The 24,923-nt window shown below is 39.3% G+C and overlaps 1 protein-coding gene and 1 non-coding gene across 2 annotated transcripts in view; one reads left to right on the top strand and one right to left on the bottom strand.

Moving 5' to 3' along the window:
- Htr2c (5-hydroxytryptamine receptor 2C) overlaps positions 1–24,923 on the bottom strand; it is a 249,819-nt gene that overhangs the window by 58,080 nt on the left and 166,816 nt on the right. The gene's annotated exons all lie outside the window — the stretch shown is intronic.
- Positions 2,113–2,186, top strand: Trnaa-ugc (transfer RNA alanine (anticodon UGC)). Its single transcript has one exon. It is a non-coding gene; the product is annotated as a tRNA-Ala (tRNA).

The following is a 24,923-nucleotide window of genomic DNA, read 5'->3' as shown; positions in this document are numbered from 1 at the left end:
GGGATGAAATTCTTGCTTCCAAATTGAAATTGAGGACAGGAAATGACAAAATAAAAAAAAGAGTGGAGACAGATACAGGATTGCAATAATGGATTGACTATGGCACTATATCATAAGCAAGGGCCTCAGTCCAACAAAGTATAGCCAGGAAATGAAGCTCTATTCAATATTTACAGCTGAAGAAGCAGAATAATCATATGAAAAAGTTTGAGAACCAGGCAAGCAGGAACCAAAAGAAAAACAGATTTTTAAAATGACTGTGGAGATGGGAGTGGCGGCTCATGCCTGTTATCCGAGTGACTCTGGAGGCTGAGGCAAAGATTGTGAGTTCAAAGCCAGCCTCAGCAACTTAGCAAGGCCCTAAGCAACTTAGTAAGACCCTGTCTCAAGATTAAAAAATAAAAATAAAAAGGGCTGTGGAATTGGCTCAGTAGTTAAGTACCTCTGGGTTCAATCCCTGGTACCAAAAAAATAAATTAATTAAAATAAAAAAAAAAAAAATCAAAGACCAAAATGGCTATGGAATAAAACTGAACAATCATGATATCCCATGGGACACACTAAGATAAATATAACAGGAAAAATTCTCATTTAATCCATTTGGATTTATGGTGAATCCCCCTTTATGCTCTGTCTGTTTCCTTTAGATTAAATGATTTGGTTACATAACTAACTTGCAACCTTTATATCTTGTTCCCTGGATACTGACCAGCTTCTTTTGTCTTTGACATGCTTTTTTCATAAACAGATAAGCCTTCTTCTTGGCATAAAGTCCAAAGTTAAAGGACTCAAAGTGTGAAAAAAAAACTTGTGGCCTGGATTTCAGATTTGAGTATCATCAGCAGAGAGTAGAAAATATGAAAGGTTGGATTGCCTCGGGAAAAATGGAGGGAAAGGAGACGCCAGAACAAGGACTTTGAGCGTTTTCTGGATTACTTTCTGTCTGAAATTTATAGCCACAAGCTGAAGGCATTAAAGGGACCACTAGCACAGGACACTGTGGGACAAAAGGTGAGATTACTTGCCACTTCAGATGACTGAAAAGTGATTTTATAGTCCTTTAGTGTAAGCAATCATTTGAAAAGTCAAAAACTTTATACTTTTCTCCTAAAAAATTGTTAATAGGAGTTTGATCCAGCATCCACACACTAAAGCTGAAGGACTTTATGTTTGTATTTTATTCTTTTTGATCACTTTGAAGTGTCTTGACTTTTGAAACTTTTGCAAAGACAGGAAGTAATCATATACAATGTAAATACTTCATCATTTTGGAGGGGATGATTTCTTAATGATTTTCATTCTTCCTATTTCTACAACTTTATGGCCACCACGGCTGGTCAGAATATGATCTTGATGGAAAAATTAACATACTGAAAATAAAGCTAAAAGTTTTCTGCCCCTGAAATTTACTAGTTTCAACTTTGAGCTTCAAGAAAATATCTTTTGAAGTCATGTACAGTGGTGCATTCCTGTAATCCCAGTGACTTGGGAGGCTGAGGCAGGAGGATTTCGAATTCAAAGCCAGCCTCAGCAACTTGGTGAGGTCCAGAGCAACTTAGTGAGACCTTTCCTTAGATAACATATTTAAAAGGACTGAGATGTGGCTCAGTATGAAAGTAACCCTGGGTTCAATTCCTAGTACCAAAAGAAAAAAAAAAAAAGAAAGAAAGAAAGAAAGAAAATGTCATTTGAGTTTGCTAATGTCTCAGTAAGATCGTCTTTGACCACTAATCTTTAGCCATTCCTCCATTCTCTTACCTCACATGACACTTATTGTACATTTGCCATTTGATCTAGACTATTCTACATTGTTTTGTTTTGTTTTGTTTTACATCTTTTTCTGTACACATCCAGGGTAAGAATCATGTCTTATAACACTGTCACTTGTGCCTGACACCTAAATGAGTATATATACACACACACTCACCCACTCATATGCGTGCCTGGCACCACGGGTTACTTAACATCATGTAAATGTCTTTAGCAAAATACTTCATTTGGTAGTTACCTACTGAATTCAAACAAAATGGTTTCTAATTTTTAGGAGTCAAGGATTTAGAAGTGTAAGATAGAAATGTAAGGCAGATAAGTGCTAAGATAATACATTAGGGCTGGGGATGTAGCTCAGTTGGTAGAGTGCTTGCCTTGCAAGCACAAGGCCCTGGGTTCAATCCCCAGCACCGCAAAAAAATGAAAAGATAATACATTATCTTTACCATGATCAACAACATCATAATATGGTTAAGTAGTGTTTTTATGTGATAACTGACATCACAGCATATCTGATTTTGTATAGAAAAGATGGGTTTTCATTTAATTGACTCTAAAGAACATGAGCATTATTTGACATTTCTTTTTGTTGTAAGCAACAATTCACTGGCCTGAAACATCAGTCAAATCCATTAAGTTACTCTTCTGTTCACATTCCCATTTAAAAAATCGTCACATTCAGCTAAATGCTTTAGACACTGAAGTCCTATGCCTAAATATACACATGCTATGGAAAGTTAAGAATTAGGTGTTTTCTGACATTAAAACCCAAACATTATGAATTTGTCAGATTTGTCAGTTCCTGGCAGAACCAAGATCAACTATGTTTGGGAAGCCCTAACTGCCTTGTGCTCTTTTAATTTTAAAAGTCAAGTTCAATGGTTAGACCCTGGATATGGACTTCACTCCTGGTTCAGTATTTAGTTCTGTCATTCATCAATTCATCTCACTGAACCTTAGTTTCCAAATCCGTAAAACAAGGGAACTGAAATTTGAATTTTAAGTTCTCTTCTAGTTCTCAGACCTTGCTTATAAACTCATAGTTACCCTCCCAGTTATCTGAGGAATATAGAGATGTCCAAATCATTGTTACAGTCTCAGTGAAATTACGCTAACAGGCAATGTTTATATTAATAATATTAATCTACAGCAAGATTTATACCTAGACCTGTTTGAAACTACATGAAGAAAGCAAATATTCTGAACAGAATTTGGCTGAGGATTTCAAATATGTAATTTCCAAAGAAATTCTAGTACATACACACCATAACATCTGATATATGACAAGTACATAGTTAATTTTACTATTTGTCAGGGACCAAGAAGTTCTTATTCTGAGAACATTCTGATCTTTACAATAAGCAGCAGCGCCCCTCCCTTCCCGCCGGCGCAAACTTCACCTTCCCGGCGGCGCGAACCTCACCTCCCGGCCGGCGCGAATTTGCACCCTATCAGGAACCCAGCAGAAGAACACAGCCAACCAGCCTGCACCTTGTCACACCCCTCCTTCCCTCAGTATAAATACCCCTGTGTGAACAATAAAAATTTGCAGCTTGATCAGAATTCCTGTCTTGCTGCCTCTCCCTGCGTCTCTTGTCCCTTCATTCCTTCTCTCTCAGGTTTGCGGTCCCGTGTTGATGTCCCACGGGTCGGGACAGTTGGCGCCCAACGTGGTCGATTGGAAACTTTGAGAAGCGGAACGCTGCCCTCCGGGGAAGACTTGGCCAAGCAGGATTCGGGATCGCCCTGGTAGACGCAACCGGGAGTCAGATCCAGGAGGAGAGTGAGGTCAGCGCAAGGTAAGTGACGTACCATGGGACAAGCAGTCTCGTCACATGATTTGTTTCTGACGGGTCTCGAGGAGGCCCTCAAGACTCGGGGAGCGCGTGTTAAGAAAAAGGATTTAAGATTATTCTTTTCATACATAGAGGATTTGTGTCCTTGGTTTCCCCTCGAGGGATCGATTGATGGTAAAAGGTGGCTCAGAGTAGGAGACTGCCTCAAAGATTATTATGAGACTTTTGGTCCTCAAAAGGTGCCCGTCACTGTCTTTTCTTATTGGAATTTAATTAATGAGATTCTTAAAAGTTCACCCTTTGACAGTGGTACTTTAAAACTTGTAAAGATTGGGGAGCAGGCAATGCAATCCACCTCTCGCCCCCCATCGGCATGCCCTTCGGTTAGTATTCAAATGCCCCCTGCTCAGCCTTCTCAGGACCCTGGGACCCTCCCAGACCCTGGGAACCTCCCAGACCCCACCTTACCAAAGGAGTCCTCTAAAAATCCCCCTAAGATTTATCCGGTTTTAAATCCCCATGATGAGTTGACCCCAGAGGATGAGGCCACCCTGGAGGAGGCAGTGGCTCAACACCATTTTCCAGACCTGCCACCTCTTACAAATCCACTTCCCACTTATACACCCCCTGCCTTTTGTGCTCCGGTCCCTCAGGGACCTACTGCCCCCCCAGACATTTTTTCCCCGCTTCCCTTGCCTAATCTAACCCCTTTACGCGAGTCTCTCCAACATAGGCGGGAACAAATCCAACTTTTAAAAGAACTAAAAGCCCTTGATGCCGAGCTTCGCTCACTGGCCTTGGGCACAGAGTTAACACAAACTGGCCCAAAACCCCTTAATACTCGTAAGGTGAAGCCACGTGGTCAGCCTGTTCTTGCCTTTCCAGTCACTCGCAGTCAAGCAGATCAGCCCCCCCAAACTGAAGCAGAGAATTTAGAAGGAAGTCAGGAAGAGGAACCAGGGGAGGAACAAGAGGTAGAACCAGAGAGGGAACAAGAGGAGGACCAGGAATCAGGGGATGAGGAGGAGCCCACCTCTGGACAGAGTGGAGCCCTTGGTTCTTATAAAAGGCTGAGCCTCCGCTTTCTTGAAAGACTTAAAAAGGCTTGTACACAGTATGGCCCCACTGCACCTTATACACTGGCCTTGCTAGAGAACCATAGTACACAGTGGCTCACCCCTAATGATTGGAAATTTTTGGCCCGAGCCACCCTCAGTGCAGGTGACTTCCTGTTGTGGAACGCAGACTTTAGGGAATACTGTCGGGAAACTGCCCAAAAAAATTCAACCAAGGCTTCCTCTAAATCCTGGACCTATGTTAAATTAGTGGGTAATGCGCCATTTGATACCAACCCTAAACAGGCGCGCTTTCCTACTGGGCTCCTAGCGCAGGTTCAAACTGCTGGTTTGCATGCTTGGAGACGGCTCCCTCAAAAGGGCTCGGCCACCACCTCCCTAGCAAAAATTCATCAGGGTCCAGACGAGCCTTATAGTGACTTTGTTGCCCGGCTTAATCTAACTGCGGAGCGCCTACTTGGACCAAGTGAAAATGAGAGCTCCTTTGTAAAATATCTTGCCTTTGAAAATGCCAACCCAATATGTCAAGATGTTCTTCGGCCCCACAAAGATAAAGGGGACCTTTCTGACTTCATTAGGCTGTGTGCCGGGGTAGGAACAGCCCATGCCATGGGTCTCGCCATTGGTGCCGCCTTCACCAAGGCCCTTCACCACCCTGGCCCACGTACTTGCTTTACTTGCAAACAACCTGGCCATTTTGCGCGAGACTGCCCAACAGGGAAACTGGGTCAAGGACCCATATTTCCTCAAACAGGGGCTAAACCACCTCCGCTCACCCTTTGCCCTAAATGTGGTAAAGGTCGCCACTGGGCCAAGGAGTGTAGATCCAAGACCAATGCCCTTGGACAGCCTATTCCCTCTAACTTCTCGGGAAACTCCTCTCGGGGCCAGCCCCTGGCCCCGACCACCCCCAGAGCAAACCCAGGGGCAATAAGGTTTGTTCCCTCTCAGACTCCCAACCCAATCCAGGCTCCCTGTCCTTCTCCACAATCACCTCCCTCCAACGTGCTACCCCAGGCAGCGCAGGATTGGACCTCTGTGCCTCCACCGATACAATATTAGACTCTATGCAAGGACCTCAAATAATACCCACTGGGGTTGTAGGCCCCCCTCCACCTCATATGTGTGCTCTTATTCTTGGGAGAGCTCCTACCACCTTACAAGGTGTTCAGGTCTTCCCTGGCATCATTGATGATGATTACACTGGAGAAATTAAAATACTGGCCACAGCTGTTAACGGAGTAGCGGCCATCCCTGCAGGAACAAAAATTGCACAATTAATACTCCTTCCCCTCAATTCAGGAAATTCACCAGGAAACACAGCCTCTTTAGGTTCCTCTGATGTGTATTGGGTCCAACCTATCTCCCACAAAAGACCCACTCTTACCTTATTTATTGAAGGAAAGAAATTCCAAGGGATCCTAGATACTGGTGCGGATGCCACAGTTATTTCTCAAAAATATTGGCCATCAGAATGGCCCCTCACCTCATCACTAACTGACCTTAAAGGAATAGGGCAATCAAGAAACCCCTTAGTTAGCTCCAGGGTGCTTAATTGGACTGACACAAAAGATAACACAGGGAATAAAGGAACCGTTACCCCCTTTGTTGTTCCTGATCTCCCTGTCAACCTTTGGGGACGAGACATTCTAAGCCAAATGAAAGTTATTCTTGCTAGTCCCGACTCTTTAGTCACTCATCAAATGCTTCGTATGGGCTTTATCCCTGGTACAGGCCTTGGGAGGCTAGGACAAGGACAGGTTGAGCCTGTACAGCCCATACAAAAAACAGACAAATTTGGACTTGGGTATGTGGATTTTTAGTGTCGGTCCCTGACCCTCCTGTACCCCATGCAGACAAAATTATTTGGGAAACTCAAACTCCTGTGTGGGTGGATCAGTGGCCCCTTACCCAAGAAAAATTAGAGGCTGCCTCTATGTTAGTACAGGAACAGTTGACAGCCGGCCATGTGGAACCCTCAACCTCACCCTGGAATACTCCTATTTTTGTTATTAAGAAGAAATCAGGCAAATGGCGCCTTTTACAGGATTTGCGCGCTATCAATAAGGTTATGCGCCCGATGGGGGCATTACAGCCAGGCATCCCTACACCGGTAGCTATTCCTAGGGACTATTATAAAATGGTCATCGACTTAAAAGATTGCTTTTTTACTATTCCTTTACATCCTGATGACAGACCCTATTTTGCTTTCAGCCTCCCCCGCATCAATTTTCAGGGCCCTATGCAAAGATTTCAATGGAAGGTCCTTCCCCAGGGTATGGCTAACAGCCCTAGTCTTTGCCAAAAATATGTTGCTCAAGCAGTAGACCCTGTGAGAGAGCGGTGGCCACAAGTTTATATATTACATTATATGGATGATTTGTTAATTGCTGCACCTAATACCTATGATCTTAATAATTGTTATTTGGATCTCTATAAAGCCCTTACTGCCTTGGGGCTTCAGATAGCCCCTGATAAGGTTCAGACACAGGACCCCTACACCTACTTGGGCCTCAAACTTCAAACTAATCAAATTCAAATCCCTAATATACAATTGCGTGTGGACCATCTCCACACTCTTAACGATTTCCAAAAACTACTAGGGGATATCCAATGGCTAAGACCATATTTAAAACTGCCCACCTATGTGCTTTTGCCTCTTAATGATATTTTAAGGGGAGATTCTGACCCTTCTTCTCCTCGAGAGCTTACTCCCGAGGCACAGCAAGCATTAATTCAAGTCACAGAAGCCATTGCTCAACAATTTGTTACACAAATATCTTATAACCTTCCTTTGGTTTTGGTTATATTACACACCCCTCATACACCCACGGGACTATTCTGGCAGCGGGATCCACATTTTAAAAATAAAGGTTGCCCCTTGCTTTGGGTTCATTTGCCCGCCACATCCTCTAAAGTTATTGCTGTCTATCCTGCTCAGGTAGCTTCTATCATTATTAAAGGTCGCTTGCTTTCTCGACAACATTTTGGCAAAGACCCTGATAGCATTCTGATTCCATACACTAAGGATCAAACCCAATTTTTGCTACAGACGAGGGATGAATGGGGTATTGCTCTATCAGGCTTTTTGGGAATAATCGATAACCATCTTCCCAATGACCCCCTTTTGCATTTTGCTCAGTTACATCCATTTATTTTTCCTCGGGTTACTCGGAAGGCTCCTATTCCACAAGCCCTTACTGTTTTTACAGATGGCTCCAGCAATGGCCGTGCAGCCTTTGTTGTTGATAATCAGCCCACCACCTTTGACACTGCCTATCCATCAGCACAGCTTGTAGAATTGTTTGCTATAACACAAGTCTTTATGACATTTTTTGATAAACCTATTAATATTTATACAGACAGTGCTTACATTGCCCATTCTGTGCCCCTATTGGAGATTTCACCCGCCATTAAGGCTTCCTCCAACGCAGCCTTTTTGTTTAACCAGCTTCAACGACTAATTCAGGCTAGAAAACATCCATTTTTCTTAGGACACATTAGAGCACATTCTGATCTTCCCGGTCCCCTATCACGGGGTAATGCTCAGGCTGATGCAGCCACTCGGTCCCTTTTCCCAGTTCTTATTGGATCCATCCGAGAGGCCACAGATTTACACAAACTTCACCACTTAAATTCTCAGAGCCTTCGGCTACTTTGTAAAATTACCAGGCAACAAGCAAGGGAAATTGTAAAAGCGTGTCCTGCTTGCGTTGTCTCCCTTCCTATTCAACATCTGGGTGTTAACCCTCGAGGATTACTGCCCAATCAGATTTGGCAGATGGATGTTACTCACTTTCCTGAATTTGGGAAAACAAAGTACATACATGTTTCCATAGATACCTTTAGTGGCTTTATTTTTGCATCACCGCATTGCGGAGAAGCTACCAAGGATGTCATTTCTCATCTTGTCTCAGCCTTTTCCATAATGGGAAAGCCAGCACATATTAAGACAGATAATGGCCCTGCATATACCAGTACCAAGTTCAAACAGTTTTGTGCCACTCTTCAAATCTCTCATACTACTGGAATTCCATATAACCCTCAAGGTCAAGGCATTGTGGAACGTGCACACCTCACCTTAAAAACCTGGCTTACCCGCCTTAAGGCCTCTTCCCTTGCATTTACCACTCCCAGGGATCGCCTTAATCATGCATTATTTGCTCTTAACTTTCTTACCCTAGACAATGAAGGACATTCGACCGCAGACAGACATTGGCATCCCTCTTCTAGTTCTGCTCGCCCATCTGTTATGTGGCGCGATCCTTTAACAAATAAATGGAAAGGCCCAGATCCCGTCCTCATTTGGGGACGAGGCTCAGCTTGTATTTTAGATCAAGAACAAGCAGCCCCAAGATGGTTACCAGAACGCCTGGTCAAACAGGTCAATGATTTACCACAACCCAGGGACGGAAACCCTCCCCCTGAGGATGAATCTTCCTCTCTTATAGATGCAGCTAACAATCTATGCGAAAAATCCCCTGAATGACAGACCCTGTTCTTGCACAACCTCTACAGCAGTGGCCTCAGGTACTGCTGGTTTGGGGGTCTCTCTTACTCAATATACAAAATTATCCAGACAATTGATTTCTGATGTACAGATACTCTCAAGCACCATACAAGATCTTCAAGATCAGGTGGATTCCTTAGCAGAAGTGGTCCTACAAAATAGGAGAGGTTTAGACCTTCTAACTGCCGAACAGGGAGGCATTTGTCTGTCTTTGCAGGAAAAATGCTGTTTCTATGCCAACAAGTCAGGAATTGTTAAGGACAAGATCAAACAGCTGCAGGAAGACTCAGAAAAACGCCGACAAGCACTGGCTGATAATCCACTATGGACTGGATTCAGTGGACTCCTTCCCTATCTTCTTCCCTTCTTAGGTCCCCTCCTTTGCTTGCTGCTTATTGTATCTATAGGTCCTTTGATATTCAACAAGATCATGGCTTTTCTTAAAGCTCAAATTGAGGCTATACAGGCGAAACCTATTCAGGTTCATTACCATCGACTGGAGATGATGGATCGTGATGATGATCTTAAAAGACCATCACCCCTGTGAGCTGAACTGGACAGCCAATGACGGGTAAGATTCGTGAGAGCTCATACCAACCTAAGACAGGAAATGAGGGCTAGAGCCTCATTATCCAATGACGGGTAAGGATGTTGTTCTGCCACGGACAACCTAAGACAGGCGCAGTTCCCGAGGGATTGTCACTCCAGCTCTGTACCTGTTCGGGCAAGCCGCGCCCCCGCCTCAGCGCATAGCCTCTATCACCCCCTTAAAATATGGCTATCGAAAAATGGTCAATAATTTTATATAAGAAAGGGGGAAATGTCAGGGACCAAGAAGTTCTTATTCTGAGAACATTCTGATCTTTACAATAAGCAGCAGCGCCCCTCCCTTCCCGCCGGCGCAAACTTCACCTTCCCGGCGGCGCGAACCTCACCTCCCGGCCGGCGCGAATTTGCACCCTATCAGGAACCCAGCAGAAGAACACAGCCAACCAGCCTGCACCTTGTCACACCCCTCCTTCCCTCAGTATAAATACCCCTGTGTGAACAATAAAAATTTGCAGCTTGATCAGAATTCCTGTCTTGCTGCCTCTCCCTGCGTCTCTTGTCCCTTCATTCCTTCTCTCTCAGGTTTGCGGTCCCGTGTTGATGTCCCGCGGGTCGGGACAACTATTTTGTCCCAGAAGCACATTTTCTGTCCCTGTTCTCCAATTGCTGATGATGGCTCAGTCTTCCTATCCCAGCAATTATCTTTTTAAATTTATACTGTTCTGTGCTATCTCTATTTATGAGAACAGACCTCATTCCAGTCTGACTAGGGGTATTTCAGTCACACACTGTGTGCTTGGCAAAATTGTCTTTAACTTGATTAAATACTTATTGCCAACTTCCCAAATGAGAACATTCATGGAACAATGTGCTCTTTCAAATCCACTAGCCCTATTTAACCTTGATTGCACAATAATTGATTTAATTCTTTAATTAATTTAAGGCTAAGAAGTAAAATCTGAAGTCACTTTTGTTCCCAGAGATGTTTAACTTGTACATTCTATAGCTTAGGTTAGAAACGTAAGACATAGTGTCGCCCAATTAACTAAACTTTTGTTCCATATTTTTATTGATACATAATAATTATACATAATTGTGGGATTTTTTGTTACATCTTTGTACATGCACAGGATATAATGATACAATTTGGTCAATAACATTCCCTAGTATGCCCCTTTTCTGTCCCCTCCTCCCTCATCACGGTCCCTTTCCTCTACTCTACTGATCTCCCTCCAATTTTCATGAGAACCTCCCCCACCTCTGTCTTCCACCCACTTATGAGAGAAAACATACAACCATGTACTTTCTGATAAACTCAGCTCTTAATAATCAGAAAATCCTGATGGGAATTTACCACAGGCCAAATACAAGTGGATTGGAGTTTAGCTGGCCACAACTTGGCAGAAAGACTATCTCTAATGATACCCTCCTGAAAATCTGGGTTGGGTTCTCATTCCCCCAGTGCTGAAGATTAAATGCCCAAGAAATGCCAAGGCAAGAGTAGAAAGCAAGTTTTGTTTAAGAGAACAGAGAGGGAGAGAGAGAGAGATTGATTCCTCTGGAGAGGATCCCAGGACCCAGAGCTGCAGAATAGGGTGGTCTTGTCTTTTTATAGACCCCAAGTTTTCTTTCTTTCCATTCCCCCTCATCCTCCTATCTTGCCTATGTGACCAAAAGGCAGGAAGAGAGCAGCCCAGGGGGTACCTCTCCATATCCTCCATACCTGCCCAAAAGGCAAGAAAAGACCCTCCTTGTGTTGGGAGGAGTGTTTCCCTGGAGGTGTTTGTTACCTTGGTAACCAGTTGAGGAGGGGACAGCACTCTGGAGATGTTAGCATTTTATTTCCTTTTCTTTGAATGAGTCCCCCTCTTTCCTACTCCGATCATTTATTATCTATGCTATCTGTCCTTTGCCCCTATCTCACTAAGAAACATCAAAATTCAAGATACAGGGAAACAAAAATAGTACCATATGAATTTAAAGTGACAACATATTAACACTATCTGAACAGGATTTTTTAAAAGTATCTTCCTTAATTGAAGTCTCATAATTTGCAACAAGCTGTAGACAGGAAAAAATGATAAGGAAAGTAAGCTACAGGAAGTCAACTAACTTTGGTTTTTGCATCAATATGATGGTCTTCCTTCAAGATGACTTACTTCACCACAACCATTTCCTAGCTGTTGATTTGCAAAAACCTAAGTATTTGGAATAGAATTCGATGAAACTAACCTTACAAGCATGAATTGCTTTAGGAACATGTTACATTTATCTGAAGGGCATAACCCAATTCGGTGGACATTCTCCTAAGCATATTTAATATGCTCTTTCACCAGATGAGAGTCACATTTTGTTGGAGTGTTCATCTGAGAGACCAGGTACAACTAAGTGAACACTTATGCTCAGTAGATTTTGCCACTGTATATGATCACTGGGTGGTGGAGGGTGAGGCACAGAAGGTAAGGAGTCAAGAAATCAGGTCTCGGTAAATCAGAGAGCTAAGATTAATTTGCTGAATGGGAGTCGTACGGCATTATAAAGAGCTAACAGAAACAATTATAGTCATATCTGAGGAATTTGTGAGATAGTATCATTGTGTTAAACATGTAATGCTTAATAACTAAATGTGGTTTGTCTCCTTTGGAGTTTATAGAATTTTTTAAAAGGTGAGGTTTATAGAAGTTTATTTTTGTGGTGTTGGGATTAAATCCAGGGCTTCTAGCATGCTAGGCAGTGCTCTACCACCAAGTTACATCCCTGACCCCTAAACCTGCTTAAAATAATATAATTATGCAGCAGGAATTAGGACTTGAATCCGGGAATACCCATCTCCAGGCGTAACATTCTTAACTGTCCACAAATGCATTCATACTACTGTAACAGTGGTCCACTTCACCTTTTGAACATAGTTCTGAGGCTTGTTTTTAAAGGGTTCATGTTTTCCTTTTCCTCTTCTCCCTCTCCTTAACCTGGGGGCAGGGAACAAGATTACCTTGAGTTATCTGTGCTCACAGGAAGGAGATGTTTACCACAGGATCTAGGAAGTGAATATTTCCCAAATTAACAAGTGAATCCTAACACACCATCAGGGTGTCCTGGGACCCCCACCAGACCACACCTGGAATGAAGCCTTTGAATAGCTCCTTTAAAAGTCCTCTGTTTTCCCTGATGGGCAGAATCACAGCCTCTGGGACAGGAGTCCCCTGTGTATCTCCTTTGCTAGCAAAGCAGTAAAACTTCTTTTTCCTTTTTCTCAAAACTGTGACCTCGTTACTGATTTGGCACTAGGGACAAGGATCGAGCTTTCAGTTATACTACCAGGTATAGGAGATACAGGTGTAGAATATGCATGTGAATTTATTTTTCATTTTCATTTGTTCTGAGTTGTTTCAATGTTCACAGACATACTTTTCTACAAATCCAAGAAATTTCCTGTGATTTTTCAATATCTAACATTTAAGATTTCTATGAATTAGAATTTTGAAAAGTGTCAGCAATTAGCATATCAGCGTTCGTTCCTTATATCTTCCAGATGTTTGAAACCACTCACCGATAACCACAATTCTCTCATTGCAAATAAACACCTTAAGATCTTGTCATGAAGGTATTAAGGTGGCTCTCTACAAGCTAGAAAGCATCTTTCATCTTAAGAAGAAAATTCAAAGCAAAACAACATCATTAGCTCTGAGGCAATGTTGTTCTACAGTTCTGACACCCAGGGCTCTTAGCTGAGACACAAGAGCTCTTTGTTAGCAAAACAAACATGAGAAATACTCTTTCAGTCTGTAACAGAGATCATTGTTCCTGGTGAGTGGCCTGTTTGATGTGGGGCCAGAAAAACCTCTTACATTTCAAAGAAATGTGGCTAAGATAGACAGTAAATAGAAGAGGAACACATCTCTAGAATATTACCTGACTCCATTCTGCTGCTTAAAAGACACAGCCCCAAAGTAGCAAGAACAAACATGATAGGTGTTGAGTATTGTTTGCCTCTTACACAAGCAACAAAGAACCCATCTAGGAATAAGATGTAGACATTTTGGTTATATAATTTTGGTTTTAATCCATCAATGAGTCTTCTTTAAACTTTTGCTAACTTTAGAATCATGGAAGAAGGATAGCAGAGTTTAAATTGTCATAAACATAAACCTAATGCTGAAATTACTGATCAGGATCATGTAACCTTGTACATGATCCATTAACAAAACATGGTACGCGTATATTTTTCTCTTTCCCTCTCTGATTTTCCCTATTAACCTCACCATTTTATTTTACTTCATAAAACTGATTAGCACCTGACCTACTCCACATTTCACTCTATTTATTGTTGATCTTTTCCCATCATGTAAATTTCATGTCTGTTTGTTTTCCCTGCTCCAGCCACAGTGCATATATGAATATGTCACAATGAACCCTGTTATTGTGTACAATTATGATGCACTAATGACAACATAATAATAAAAGTGTCTGATACAAAGTAGGCGCTTGGCCAGGCATGGTGGCTTACATCTGTAATCCCAGCGGTTCAGGAAGCTGAGGCAGGATTATTGTAAATTCAAAAACAATCTCAATATCAGCAATTTAGCAAGGTCCTAAGCAACTTTGAGAGACCCTGTGTCAAAATTAAAAATATATATATTAAAAGGGCTGGGGTGTGGTTCAGTAGTGAAGCGCCTCTGGGTTCAATCCCTAGTACCAAATTTAAAAAAAATATATCTGATACAAAGTAGGTGCTTAATATATATTGATTGAAGGAATGAATAGATAAATGGATAAAGAATAAAGGACAGAATAAAGACTAGGGAGTTGTTTATTGATTTGCCAGTGTTTATGCATCATTCAGTAGTAGAGAGAGATCTAGATTCCAGATCTTCTGACTTTAAACCCTTACTCCCTATCAACGAAAGAGAAAGGTAACTAAAAATCTTTAATAATTGCCTGCTGAAGGAGGATGGGAATGGGGTGATACTGGTAATGAAAAGTTTATGCTTTGAAGACTATATGATTTGAACTTTAATTAATTCATTTATTAAGTTATCTAGTAATATTTATCTAGTAAAATTTGCTATGAAAAGTAATTTAATTTATTTTATTAATTTATCTAGTAAACTTTCCTATGACAAGTAAATTGTCCTAGACCCAAGGGACAATGAGAAGCCAGTAATGAAAGTTGCCCAACTGAAGTATGGAGATGTGTTAGGTCACTAACACATCAATATCTTCTTAAGACCTTAAACTTTAAAAACTTTTTAAAAGGATTATGAGAATTCTCACTCTCCCTTCTATATCTGCTGAGATGACTATATTACTCTATGGGATCTTGGTCAAGAAGATAATAATACAAAGTGACCCTTAGGCTGAGTGCAGGCATACATGCCCATAATCCCAATCACTTGGAAGATTGAGGCTGGAGAATCGCAAGTTGGAGGCCAGACTCAGCAATTTAGCAAGACTCTGTCTCAAAATTTAAAAAGACAAAATGAAACAATAAAAAGGGCTGAGGATGTAGCTCAGTGGTAAAGCACCCCTTGGTTCAATCTCCAGTACCAAAACAAGAAAAAAAAAAGTGACCCTTAAAAAAGTATTGTGCTACTGCTGTCATATGTCTGGACAATAATGGATAGATCTTGCAATTTAGTAGGAAGTGTCTTTATAATGGGTGCATGTAGCTCAGTGGTAGAGCACATGTTTAACATGCACGAGACACTGGGTTCAACCCAGCATGGCTGGGAGAGAGAGAGAGAGAGAGAGAGAGAGAGAGAGAGAGAGAGAGGGAGAGGGAGAGGGAGAGGGAGAGAGAGAGGGAAAACAAGCAAGAAGACAACAAAAAAATGAAAGTTCACATACATCAGTGAGTCCTGAATTTTAGAATGCATCATAATGACCTGAGGAGTTTTTGAAAAAGTTAATTCGGACAAGTGTGGTAGTACAAGCCTGTAATCCCAGCAGCTCCGGAGGCTGAGACAGGAGGATCGCAAGTTCAAAGCCAGCCTCAGCAAAAGCAAGGCACTAAGCAATTCAGTGAGACCCTGCCTCCAAATAAAATACAAAACAGGGCTGGGGATGTGGGTCAGTGGTCAAGTACCCCTGAGATTAATCCCCAGTACCAAAAAGAAAATGTTAATTCAAATACCAAGTAATCCTGATGCAGATGGCACATTCTAAGAACTGTGGCTACAGTGAATTAGAATGACCATTTAAAGATCACAGGTCAAGGTTAGACACTGGAAATAGGGGCTGGTAAACTCAAATCTTCCAAAATTCCTTAGGTGCTTCATAATACTTTATTCAAAACATTAGCTCATACTTCCTTTGCACTATGTGCACCTATTTCTATTTATGTGTGTTTCTAATGTCCATGCTTCTCTACAAGATTTACAACTCCTTAAAGTTAAGGACAATGTTGGTTTTGTTCAGCATTATAAACCAAGCACCTAGTGTAGATACTCAGTAAGTACGTGAAGGAATGAATGAATTCGCTATCCATCTCTAATTGACAGATCCTGAAGAAAATTTGACTCAAGCTATCCCATTTTCTCACTTATAATCTGGACATGAAACAGCCATAAATTTGGGAGTGGAAAGAAAGCTTTCCAGTGTGTTCTGGGATGAGAGGAAGAATTTGTTTCTTCTACCCTATGCCCTCCATCTTTCACTTTAATGCAATGGATTATCTCTTCTTAGAGTAATTCTACTCTGACTTCCTGTGCACTAAGGAAGAGGCTGAGAAACTGGGCATGGTGGTACACACTTATAATCACAGCTGCTCATGAGGGTGTGAGGCAGGAAGATCACAAATTTGAGGTCAGCCTCCACAATATAGGTAGATCCTGTCTTAAAAAAAAAAAAAAAAAAAACTGGGGATGTAGCTCAGTGGTGGAGCATCCCTGGCTTGAATCCCTAATACTGAAAAACAAACAAACAAACAACAACAAAAAAAAAACCTGAGAATTTTTTGTAGACTGTTCTGTCAATTTTTATTTATTTGCACTTTTTCTGTAAGTATGCCCTCCTACACACAAGCATATGCTCATATGTAAATATGCATAGCTGTGTTCAGATTAATGTACTGGAACATGATAAATGTGTTTAGCTACTTAATTTGTCTGTCAACCTTATGATCATATCTGCAATGTGACTGAATTCTTATTATGTGCTATGCAGTCCCATTTATGGGTATGGTTCATGTGTTTGTGTTTGTGGTTTCTGATTGTTAAAGTCAGAAAGCTACAGCTGGGGGCTGGGGTTATGGTTCATTGGTAGAGCACTTGCCTAGGACGTGTGAGGCACTGGGTTTGATTCTCAGCATCACATGAAAAAAAAAAAAAAACCTAAACAAATAAAATAAAGTTAAAAAAAAGTGATATCTGTTCAGAAATTCACAGGGTACTGGCAATGTCTTTTTATTGCTATTGCTAGAAAATTATATTACACATTTAGTTTGCTTATTTAAAAAATTCCAAACACTACATGATAAACCAAATAAGCTTCAGTATGATGAATATTTATATCTTATTGATTCTATCATAAAACTTGTGATTGAGAAGAAATTTTTCGAGATTAAAGCTTCAGCTAGTTCATTAAATGCAGATAAAATGAGAGTCATAGCCTGTTCAATATATTTGTGGGACAGTAAGTAGTGTTGTATTCTAAATGGGAAAAAGAAAATAAGTTTTCATTTTCTACCTTGTATCTCTAATACTTGTTTATATTGGTTGGTGTGCTTATGTTGCAACTTAACATCCAAAATGAATTTTATAAGTGCAATACAAAGTCTATTTATCTACCTTCCTATCTTTATCTATTAATCATGTATCCTATTATAATGAATTGCCATAAAATAAAAATTATTTTTGCTATAATGAAGTGGTTTTAACTCAAGTATTGCCTAACCTATATGGTTCATTGGTTGGGACTTGGAAGTTTTTTTGATTTTGCAAAATATTTCACTGTAATGGTATTCTTGGACCTCTTTCCTTTAGACATTTGATTTAATACTTATGAGGTCTATGCAACTAAATATATCTATATCACAGGGAAATATTTGCATGTAAAACTCATTCTTAAGACAATAGAATGGGTAGAAAGAGTTAGGCTTTGGAAGGACATAGATGTGAAGATTCTCATTTGGACTGATTGTGGAACTTTTTGAATACCACGAGGTCTTTGATTATCCTGAAGAAAAACAGCAGTGGGATGGACTCTGTCCCTAGATAATTTTAAAAAGGGACAAACATCTAACTATTTGTACTATATAATATTTTTAGGTCCTAACATGACTGAAGAGCAAAAAAGTAATACAATTCCATCACCTACAGTATATTCAAGGATAAACTAAATAAGTCATTTTATGCAAAAGGTAGCTGGGATATAAACAATTCAAAGTGCAAACCTACCTAAGTATTGTTGGAAAGACATGTTAAGAACCTGTAGATAAACATAAAAACTTGATTGTAACTATAACAAAATCCTTAGAATGCTAAATATAGTATTTTACAATTAACAGTAAGCAACAGTAAACGTGTGGTTTACTATGTGTTAAGCACTGTTCTAGGTGATTTTTTTTATCACATTGCTTACTCCTCACATCAAGTGAGGCACATACTTTTATCATTTCCATTGTACAGATGAGGAATCCAGAGTGTACCCGAGCCACTGGAAAAGAGACAAAGTTCTTCCCTCCTTTCTTCTTATCAATATTGTCCTTGGTCATGGGTGTGTTAGTATTATTTCCTTTTGTGACTTTTATGGTGTCTGCGCTCTACTCAAAACCTACTTTTCAAGTTCTTAGAGGTCTCTGCCTTTTTTTTTTTAACCTAAACATTTAATATCACTTCTAGCTGGGCAAAGTGGTAGATGCCCGTAATCCTAGTGACTCAGGAGGCTGAGGCAGGAGGATTGCAATTTCGAGGCTAATCTCAGCAATTTAGTAAGCCCATCTCAAAAGACAAAATAAAAAGGGCTGGGTATGTAACTCAGTGGCAAAGCACCCCTGGGTTCAATCCCTAGTACCCAAACAAAAACAAAAACCACTTCTAATTTTTATCTATAATTATTCTTTCTGAGAAAGGTATGGAATAGATTAGCCTTCCTTCAAAAATCACTTCCTCCTTGCTGGGCACAGTGGTGCATGCTTGTAATCCCAGGGGCTCAGGAGGCTGAGGTAGGAGGGTCATGAGTTCTAAGCCAAACTCAGCAAGTTATTGAGTGCCACTGAGTTCAATCTCCTGTATCCCCTGCCAAAAAAAATCAATTTCTCTAACTGGTATATATCTAAAGAAAGCAAAATCAGTTCATCATACATCAAAAGAGACATCTGTACACCATGTTCACTAGCACTATTCACAATAGCCAAGAAATGAAAATAGCCTGTGTCCATCAAGTGATAAATGGATAAAGAAAATGTAGTCCATATACACAATGAAATATTAATCAGTCATCAAAAGAACAAAATCCTGTCATTTGTAACAATATGGATGGAACTGGAGATCATTATGTTAAGGTACAGAAAGACAAGTACTGCAGTATCTCACTCATATATAGAATCTTAAAAAGTAGATCTCATAGAAGTTGAGAGTAGAATGGTGGTTACCAGAGTCTGGGGAGAGTGGAGGGTGGGGATGGGGAAAGGGGATCAATGGCTACTGTTAGTGCTAGATAAGAACAACAAGTTCTAATAGGTGTGCTATTACACAATAGGGTCATGACAGGTAGCAACAGGTAACAAGAATGCACTGAATATTTCAAAAAATTGGAAGAAAAGATTTTAAACATTTTCCCCATAAAGAAATGATAAATGTTTGAGAACATGGGTGTGTTTAACCTCATCTAAACATTATGTAATACATATAAATATTGAAACGTTGCAAGGTACTCCATTAACATGAACAATTTTTATGTTTTATTTATCTATTAAAAATAGGTTTAATTTTTTAAAAAGATGAGCAAAATATACGCAAATAAATTGGGAGGGGGAAAACAAAAAAGAATTAAATGAGAAAGAATTAACAACACTTTGAAAAATTTTTGCTTCCAAGAAGACGCTGAAGCCCTGGGAAGATCTGACTCAACATTTTATGGGGGATACACCTCCAGTTAATGAGAGCACATGGATATTCTGGTCCTTTTAAGTGTTAAGTACAGAAAACATGAATCATAAATCTTTTCTGGGGGGAGATACTAGGGATTGAACCCAGTGGCACTTGACCACTGAGCCACATCCCCAGCCCTATTTTGTATTTTATTTAGAGACAGGGTCTCACTAAGTTGCTTAGGGCCTCACTTTTGCTGAGTCTGTCTTTGAACTCGCCATCCTCCTGACTCAGCCTCCCAAGCTGCTAGGATTATAGGCATGCACCATCTGCATGACGTCAAAATGTATATTTTCAATATATTTCAAATAGCAGTTAATGTATTATTTTCAGATTTAGCTTTAACTTTTTTTTTTATTCATGAGCAGACAACTCAGCTTTGAATCCTTCAAAAAAGGTACTCCGTTTAGACCAAAATTGAATGGTCATTTTTATCTTTACCCAACAGATAAATATTCCTGACCTGTTAAATCATAAAGACTTTCTGTGATCAAAGTTTTCATGACCTGTTTGCCATCCTCTTTTATGTTCTACTATCTTCTTAAAACTTTAAAACACAATCCTGAGAGAAATTTCTCTGTGGTGTGTTTATTTATTGGCTTTCACGAAATTTTGGAAAGTTCTTTCAGTTTCATTGGTAGGTTTTTGTTGTATGAGGTCATGTGGGGAACCAGGCCCAAGGATAGGTTATTCATTCTCATTCGGGATACAGAACCACCCAGAAGAAGATTCTTTGGGTCCTTGTATTTGGGAATTCTCTGCCGCCCAGAAGTACGAGACCAGCACAAATGCATGCCAAAGACTGTATTTTTTGCAGATATAGAAAATTCTAGTTGCTGTCATCATTTCCATTCCTTTTGGTTAGTGTTTTGTGTTTTGAGCCATAATCACTCAGAAAATAAAAACCAGGATAAAAAGTAAATCAAACTTTTTTTTCACTGCTAAAAGACAATTCAGAAAGTCATATTGAGTGAGAAAGCTAGAGAGAAGTAGACTGTTATACTAAGTTAAGTGTTTTCAGGCCAACAGGACTCAGAACTTTAAGAGAACTATTAGAATTATAGAAAGTTGCTAATATTCAACTGCATTGACCTACAAAAACATCAATTTCAACCTGATTTTATTCCTTTCCTCCAGAACAAATTTAAGAAAGGTAGTAGAGTATAATAGCTAAAGGCTTTAGCATTAGATTACTTGGAAGCAACGCTACCACTGCCACTTAAAAATCTGTCATTTTGAGTTAAAATTTGCCCTTTATGCCTCAGTTTCCTCATCTGCCCAATATTCAATTGTATTTTGCTAAAGACATCAATTTAAATATCCTTTTTTACTGCTGCTTATACAATTTAGTTGGGGTAATCACTAGCAATATGGCTACAAATAATTGTTATATGTGTCTTGCTGCTGGGGAATAAGTCTTTCCCTAGGCTATATGCCCAAGAACTGAATTTCTAGACCATTGGGTGTATACTTTTCTAACATTATTATATTATGCTAAGTTGCTTTCCAATATAGTAGTATCAATTTACATTCCCCTGGGAAGTATATGAATTCCTCTTACTTTCCATTCTTGCCAACCCAAGTATTGTCACACTTTATTTTTCTGTCAATCTGGTATTAACTGGTATTTAATTGTGATTTTAATTTGTCTGATTACTGAGAAGTTTGAGCACTTTTACACATGTTTATTGACCATTTGGATTTCTTGTCTGAAATAGCTCTTCAAGTCTTTTGTCTTTTTCCCAATTATATTCTTTGCTATTTCCTTATGAATCCATCAGTGTTTTTTTATTTACTTTGGTTACTAGTGGTGTGTTAAATACTTGTACAACGAATATGTGGCTTATGATTTGATTCTGCCAGGTGGCACGGTATATATATTTTCCCCATGTTTATTGAGATACAGTTTCCATAAAAAATTCACTTTAGTGTCTTCTGATGAACCAAAGTTCTATATTTTAATGTAGTTAGATTCAGCATTTTTTTATAATTATTGCTTTCTATGTCTCATTTAGTAAATCGTTCTTTTACCACAAGATTATGAATATATTCTTCTACATGATTTTCTGAAATCTGAATAATTTTGCATTTCACATTTAGGTTTTTAATGCAACTCATTTTGTGTGTGGTAGGAGGGAGTGATCTAATCTTAGTTTTACATATTGATATCTGATTTTTCTAGCACCGCTTATGAAAAATTCCATCCTTTTCATAACAATCTGAAAATTGAGCTATATTCTATATCAAGTTTATATTTTTGTATGTGTATCTGGATACCTGTGCTTTGGTTCTGATCCTTGACTGTTTGGCTATTGCTCTACCAATATCACATTGACTTATTTATTCTAGGTTTATAGTATGTCTTCATTTCTGGTAAAACAAGTCCTCCTATCTTGTTCTTCTACTTAACGAGTGTCTGGAGTATTTGGAGTTCTTTTGTATTGCCACATACCAGCACAGTCACAGTCGACACTTTGATTACAATTATGCTCCGTCTATGGATCAATTTAGGATAACTGGAATCCTTGAAGCACTAAAACTTCCCATCTGTAAGAATGGGATATGTTCTCATTTATTTAAGCCTTCTTTACTTGTTCAATAAATGTGATGAGTTTTTCCAGAGGTCTTGTATAAGTTTTGTTAAAATGACTTTTAGGAATCCAATTCAAACTTTAATGTTATTGCAAATGGAATCATTTTAAAATTTAATTTTCTTATTTTAATTTTTTATTAAAATGCAATCGATTTTATAAATTTATTTTGTATTTGACAAATTTGCTACATGTTCTGATTAAATGTCATAATTTCTCTATAATTTTGGGGTTTTACATAACTAATGTATCACCTGTGGGTTTTTTGTTTTTGCTTTTTGTTTTTTGTTTTTTGGTACTGGGGATTGAACCCAGGGGTCCTTTACCACTAAACTACATCCCCAGTCCTTTTTAGTTTTTATTTTGAGACAGGGTCTGACTGAGTTGCTGAGGCAGGCCTCAAACTTGTAATCTTCTTTCCTCAGCCTCCCCAATTGCTGGGATTACAGGCCTGCACCACCTCGCCAGGTTTACCTGAGAATTTTAATAGTATTATTTTCTTTTAAATCTCTGTGTATGTATCTATCTAAATTTCTTTCTCTCTCTCTTTACCTAATTCAATTGACCAAGGCAATCACTAATATAATATTGAATAGCCGTGTCATAGCCAGAGTCCTTACTGATGGGCAATCTCAAAAAGAAAGGTTTCCCCTATCTCTCACCCTGCACAAAACTCAACTCAAAATGGATCAAGGACCTCAGAATCAGACCAGAGACCCTTCATCTTATAGAAGAAAAAGTAGGTCCAAATCTTCAACATGTCAGCTTAGGATCAGACTTCCTTAATAGGACTCCCATAGCACAAGAAATAAAAGCAAGAATCAATAAATGGGATAGATTCAAACTGAAAAGCTTTCTCTCAGCAAAGGAAACTATCAGCAATGTGAAGAGAGAGCCTACAGAGTGGGAGAAAATCTTTGCCAATCATACTTCAGATAGAGCACTAATCTCCAGAATCTATAAAGAACTCAAAAAACTCTACACCAAGAATGCAAATAATCCAATCGACAAATGGGCTAAGGAAATGAACAGACACTTCATAGAAGAAGATCTATAAGCAATCAACAGATATATGAAAAAATGTTCAACATCTCTAGTAATAAGAGAAATGCAAATCAAAACTACCCTAAGATTCCATCTCACCCCAATTAGAATGGCGATTATCAAGAATACAAGCAACAATAGGTGTTGGCGAGGATGTGGGGGAAAAGGTACACTCATACATTGCTGGTGGGGCTGCAAATTAGTGCAGCCACTCTGGAAAGCAGTGTGGAGATTCCTTAGAAAACTTGGAATGGAACCACCATTTGACCCAGCTATCCCACTCCTCGGCCTATACCCAAAGGACTTAAAATCAGCATACTACAGAGATACAGCCACATCAATGTTCATAGCTGCTCAATTCACAATAGCCAGACTGTGGAACCAAACTAGATGTCCTTCAATTAATGAATGGATAAAGAAACTATATACAATGGAATATTACTCAGCCATAAAGAATGATAAAATTATGGCATTTGCAGGCAAATGGATGAAATTGGAGAATATTATGCTAAGTGAGATAAGCCAATCTCAAAAAAACCAAAGGACGAATGATCTCGCTGATAAGCGGAATATGACACATAGTGGGAGGTGGGAGGGGTTAGTGTTAGGGTTAGGGTTAGGTTTAGGGTTAGGGTTAGAGAGGATGGCAAGAATGGAGGAAGGAAGGACTGTATAGAGGGAAAAGAGGAGTGGGAGGGGTGGAGGGAAGGGAAAAAATAACAGAACGAATCAAACAACATTACCCTATGTAAATTTTTGATTACACAAATGGTATGCCTTTACTCCGTGTACAAACAGAGAAACAACATGTATCCCATTTGTTTACAATAAAAAAAAAATACAAAAAAAAAAGAGAAAGGTTTCATTATTATTCCATTAATATGATACTGGTCACATGCATTTTGAAGATGTCCTTTATTAAATTAATGAAATTCTCTTCCATTTCTTATTTGCTTAAATATTTAATCATGGGAAGATGTTGAATTTTATCAAATCCTTTTCTGTATCTATGGGTCATCATTGGTTTTTATTCTCTAATCCGATAAAGTTGTAAAATCCATCAATTGATACTCTGATGTTGAAACAACTTTGCAAACCTAACTTGATTGTGATGTATTTTTCTCTTTATAGTTTCCTTCTATTTTATTAATTAAGTCATTGAGGCTGGCCTCCAACTTGAGATCCTCCTGCCTCCACATCCCAAATTACTGGGATTATAGGTGTACATCACTGCATCCGGCAATTTGTATAATTTTTGACACAAAATTATTTATCTTTCTGTTATATTTTAAAATTTATGTAGCATTTGCAGTGAGATCCTTCTTTTATTCCTGAAATATCTTGTACTTTCTCTTTTAAGCTTTGCTCATTAATTTTCAGCTTTATTTTTTATAATACATGAGTTTTGTCTACATATTTTATTATAAATATTTTAAATTTATCTCACAAATTTTGATATCAAATATTTTGTTATGTTCAGTTTATAATATTTTTCT

This window comes from Sciurus carolinensis, chromosome X (assembly GCF_902686445.1).
Source record: "Sciurus carolinensis chromosome X, mSciCar1.2, whole genome shotgun sequence".
NCBI classification, from domain to species: domain Eukaryota; kingdom Metazoa; phylum Chordata; class Mammalia; order Rodentia; family Sciuridae; genus Sciurus; species Sciurus carolinensis.
The sequence above is the reverse complement of the archived record's forward strand: the minus strand, read 5'-3'. Positions and strand labels throughout refer to the sequence as shown.